Genomic DNA, 6,000 nt, shown 5'->3' on the forward strand with positions numbered 1-6,000 from the left:
TAAGTCCTTTGCTAGCTGTGGCTGTGGTGCAGGTATCAAGTCGGCTCGACCCCCTTCTTCTGGGTTCAAGTCTAATCGACCCAGAATAAAAGTAAGCGTTTGCTTGAACTCTGTTATTTGGGCTGTCATTTAGGTAAGTTCTGGCTGCACCAGTTCTTCTATCATTGGAGGTTGAGGGGTGACCGTACGAAAGAAAGGTACTGGGATGCTAGAACTAACAATAATTACGTTTTTATAAACTGCTATTCTTTATTCTCTTTCTTCCCTTCCCCACTGTACGAATTATGCCTGGTTATTGGCTGACAGCGCCTGGAACTCTTCCGGTATTAGGGGGGCGTAAGATAAAGAATCTATTATTAATAAAATTCGATAAGAGTAGATAAGATACAACTCACAATAGACAACAAGTCAATATAAATAACTAGATAAAATATAAAGCTACGATATCTATCAAAGTCTGTTAAAAGTACTCAAAACGTAATGCGATGTATCTTAAATAGTAAAGTTAACTTAGTACTCAGACTAATACTTAAATTATTCAGTGCCGATTCGAGTCATCACTGAAAAGTAGTTATATATATATATTTTATATATATAAGGAAGGACGTTCGGAGGACGTCCTTTCGAGATCATACTACAGTAGTCTTATCTATTCGGCTTAAGATCTGCTGAAAATAACTGTAGTTTATCGTGTGTTATCATGTAGTATTTCGGATATCATGCTTTTATGACACTACTTTAGACGAATATCACGGTTTCCTGACACCACACTCCGTATGCCTAGAACGACTGTCTCCTGACACCACCTCCGTAGGCCTAGGGCGAACGTCTAGGAGAGCGTCTCCTGACACATTTCTTCTAAAGAAGAAACTAATATCGAAAAACTCTAAGTTATATTTATAAAATACTATGATAGCAACTTACTGCTAAAAATAAAATTATTATTATAACTTCAAGAAGCCCTTCTTATTAAAAAATGTAAAAAAATGTTGAAAAGTATTATAATCGACGCTAGTGTTTATAACCAAGTTCTTACAGATATTAAAGAAATTGAAAAAATTATCTCGAAGAATGATAATACTAAAGAAGAAAATAATTTTAATAGAACTATACGTAGATTTATCCGTTCTTACAAGCTAATTAATCTTTATTATTTATAGGCAGTTGCCTAATAAGATTTTAATAAATTTTTGACTTTTATTCTCTTTTTCTACTCTTGAATTTTATTTGCTTATATTATTTATTTGTCTATTTCTATATTATATAATTGCGTATTTTATAATTCGCTTGTAATATTATACGTCTTTCCATCTTTATTTTATTCTAAAGACCAGACCTTTTTTCTTTATTACAAGCGATCTACTCGTATAAATCTTCAGAAAAACGAATATCTTTAAAAAATTCATATTTTCGCTTATATTTTTTTAAATATTTTCGTAGAAATAAATAAGTTATCGTATAAGTATTATTTTATGTACTTACGCTTTCGATAATATTCGAAAAACCGTTCTGAACGAAAGTATTATAATAAAATATCTTAATTTCTAAAGTAAGATATCGTTCGTAATTTTAACTTTATATTTTATTTTATAATCGCTGTAAAAGCTGCTTATTCGACTTTTTTAAATAATTAAGGGCATTCGAATTTTTCCACAAATAAACTAACTTTTTAATAAAAAAGTAAAGTCTATTTTATTAGCTTTTAATAGTATAAACGTTTTAAGTTTTTTAAGTTTCTCGAAATACCTTTCATATAATAGGTATATAAACATACTAAAAAACGTGTATATTCTATCGATTCTTTTTTCTAAACTAACTTTTCTAATGATATTCTTTAAAAAGGTTAATCTATTAACTCGATTAAACTTGTCTTAAAAAGCTTTATTAATCCTCAATTTTTACGTTATAAATGCTCGTTTTATATATATAATAGTCGCTAATGTTTAGATTTCTTTTATCGCCTATCTTTCGAAATTAATCTTAACATTTTATTATAAAAGGAGTCTTAACTTTTATATCAGTTCAAGTAAATTTAAGATAGCCGTAAAAAACCACAGTTATTAAATAATATTTTTAAACGGCTATAAATATGTAAATATCGTGATTAATAAATAATTTAATCATAAAGCGGAAATAGGTATCTATAATACTATAAATTTATATACTATAAAACTAGAATTTGTTATAAGTATCAGCTAATTATATTCAGTCAAGTCCGTAAACTTCTAATTTTTTACAAATTCAGATTTATTTACAGCGTTGAAATTTAACGCTTTTAAAATTAATATCTCTGATAACTACTTTTACAATCGATCTTAAAATAAAGTAATCTGCTCGTGCTTTAATCTAAGCGACTAACATGTTATCTTCGAAGTCAGCTATAATTCCAGACTCGAGCCTTTCGGCCACTATCGCGTAAGCCTCTATAGTCATAACTTTTTTGTGAATAGCCGGTGTTCGAAATACTATTCTATAAGCGTGCCTTATATATTTAAAACTACTTTTAGTAAGATCCGGTTATTTTTTACTTTACAAGATGTTTAAAATTTTGATATTGTCGAGGCTTTACTTGATTAAAAATTGAATTTAAGTTACTAAAACTTTATTAGTCATCAGACTTTTACTAGAAACATTTTTTTAACAATTGATATGGGTTTTATAGTCCTCGTGTTCTTCGATATCTAAATTAATACCCTATTCTGTAAGATGGGTGCGAATTGCATCAGGAAAAAAACACATTTCCATCCTGCTCCATCCTGCCCATCCTAAGGCAAGATGGGCAAGATAGGCAGGATGGAAACCTGCCTTCCGAGTAGAGCCCTTCCATCCTAAAAAGTCTTTTCCATCCTAAAGAGCTTGTTCCATCCTAAGAAGGGCTTGCATCAGATAAAGTAGTTTTTATCCTAAGGAACAATTTATATTTTAAGGAACGGTTTCCATCTTAAAAATAATCTTTATCGGACGCGTTTTGTTCGGATCTACGGAAGCACTGTATACGACCATCTAAGATAATAAAAATACGGTTGAAAAAATTATAATAAACATTAAACTTTTTAGTCGGATATCTTATAAGAACCAGACTGTACGTTTCGTGACGGGAAAGATATATACAGGGCCATAATATCATTAAATAAACAAGAAATCAATGATTTAGTTAAGGGTATCAAGTTCAGAATGAAAGGAAAGGGGGGAAGATGCATCGGCCTCTTGGGGGTCTTCAGTGGCACCCTCTGGATCTGTACGGGCCTCTCGTAAGTTGTCGGCACCTTTCACCGATTTAATATTTTTTTCAATTTGTAAAACTAAAGCATCCTCCATATCTAATGATTCTTGGGTATCCTCTGGAATGCTAACGACGTGGTGCTTGTCTTTGAAGACCCCGAACGCGTCTAGTTTCTGCTTGATCGGTACCAACAGCATCGATATGATATTGGTTTGATATAATTCTCGACGAGTTCTCCAGAATTCTAAATAAATCATGTATTAGTCTGGAATAACCCTGCGTTAACCTCGTATCTTTATAAATAAATGGATTCTACTTACGTTGTCTATTTAAAGATTTTAAAGTACAACTTAAATCGACAGTACCGGTTTCGAGTCTTTTTAAAGCCCCCCATAGAACTGTAGCGACCCAGGAGATAGTGATACCATTTACTTCTCGATATAGCATCGGATTTTTAACCCAATGACTATTAGAAGTATTACAGAAATATCGAATTAGTACTTGAGGTATAACTAGAGAAGAGAACAGTAACAAACTCAGCTTCTACTAAGATTAATACAAAATTGTTGCGGCCTTAAATATTTAGCTAACTTACATCCCAGAAATCCTTCTTAAAAAAAAAACCTGTTTTTTTCCAGAAGATATTTAACTCATTCTGCTCGAACTGGTATAGAGAAGGGGAGGATATATTCAGACTCGATAATTTTTCAAACAGCATCTACTATATGACTTCGAAAACTTAAAAGAAACTATTCAATTTATACTTGAATTGACTTTAGAAAAGGGGCCGAAGCAAGACCACAAAAGGTAAATATTTGCTCCCAGACATCCCGAACCTCTTTAGTATCCGGGAATAAATTTTTTGTAATACAATAGACATAAAAATCTATGTAAATAAGATTAAAATATTCGATATATATCAGTAGAATATTCGTCGCCTTAGTTCGGTTTTTACAAGAACGATTTACGACCGAAGTTGTCTCGAGCAGTTCCGTACAACCCGATTAAGAAATGGATTGAGATGGTGTAATACTAAAGACCTCAGATGTTGCTCAAGTGGCTATTATCAGGTTTAAATCTACTTATATCAATTCAATACGGGCCCATATAAAAATAAAAGAATTATTTAAATATTAACTTATTTAACCTTTCCAACAAACGACGTCCCGTCTTTTTCTCTAATTAATATTGTTGAAATATCGGAATTGTAGGTAACTCTATTAAAGTCTCTTATAATTTTGCTAATTCTGCTAGTTTTACTATAGGCTCTGTATCTACCTCTACCTAGCTTACTAGTTCTACTAAAGGCTCCGTATCCGCCTCTGCCAAATTATTCAAAATAGCTTTGAAAAAAATTAATTCCTATATAAAAGGTAAACAGAGAATGAAGACGGATCAGTACTCCGCTGGTCCCGGTCAATAACAGAAACAGGCTGTTGTGTTTTAAAAAGCAATCGTATTAAATCCTCCCGAGATAAGTCTGAAAACTTCTCTATTTCTACTATAGAGGATGTATCGACTTCCGAAGTTTCTATACGGATTGCTGATAGTGCTGCTAGTGCTAGTTCCCAATATGTCGCTTTTACCCGAGCCTTGATTTGTTTTTTAATAACTTTGGCACTTTTAGTCTGTGGCTTCCTAGGCATGACAGAGGCTTGTTCAGGTACTATACATACTAGCTAATAATAAAGACTAAATTTTAAAAATTTAATAAAATAATAAAGATATCTCGGTTCGATGTCAACGTACAGTAGAACTTTACAAATATCCTAATAATTATTTAGAAAAAAATGGAAAAAGAGGCTAGATATCTTAATTTAATATATAAAATATGATATATGATATCTTTTTTGAGTAGGATGCCAAAGCGCTGTGCAGATCCCAATCGGGTAATAATGTTCTCACCACCAAACTATCATCGCGAGCTTAGTATTCCACAAAAACACCACATATGGAAATGTTGATTAATCGAACTACTAACCAGCGCAGTTCTGAAGTTCTTCCTAGCTGGGCCATGTAGGCCTCGAACAGTTTTCATTCCAAATATATAAAATACATATATAGGGTCTAAAAATAACCCAATCTTTCAATACAATACAATCAAATAAAATCTGGGGCATCAAGCCAGGGTCGACGCGCTAAAAGTAGTAAATCAACTCCACCAGCTCTATAAAGGACCACAACCAAATATACGGCCTTCAAATCTTGACAACGAACCAACCAAGTCAAAACATCTGCATTAATACACAAATGCATACCAGCAGGAACTACATTGGTCCCTCCACCAACTATTATAGCCGTTGCCACAGGTTCATTTTCTAGTAGATTATATTCTACCGTTCTATCCTCCGTGAACCCCCAGACCGACCTTAGCTCTTCACCGACCTGAAGGAGATCGTTAAAGAGTGATTTCAAACTAGCCAAAGTTGGCTGTTTGAGCAAACCAGTGAACTTAGCGACGTCTACCGTATTATATCGGAAATCTGCTAAAGCAGTTGGCGGATTTCCGGCAACCAAAACACCAAGATTGGTATCTGGTTCGACTAACCAGCCCAGTACCAACCTCGGAGGGTTGCAAACAGTTCGGACCCGTTTCTTAGCCCGGTCTATAAACAAATTATATTAGTTTTGGATTTTGAAAAAAACCTAAGTAGGCAGGAAGGCCTGAACAAATCTCTAGGAGACTTACCAAGTTCTTCCTAGTTTAGTTCCAGGTTAACTAAAAGTTCCAACTCTCTCTTCCTTACCCTTTTAAAGACTTTTTAACCCAGATAAAG

The sequence above is a fragment of the Arthrobotrys flagrans genome (genome assembly GCF_004000055.1).
Source record: "Arthrobotrys flagrans strain CBS H-5679 chromosome Unknown unitig_3, whole genome shotgun sequence".
NCBI lineage: Eukaryota > Fungi > Ascomycota > Orbiliomycetes > Orbiliales > Orbiliaceae > Arthrobotrys > Arthrobotrys flagrans.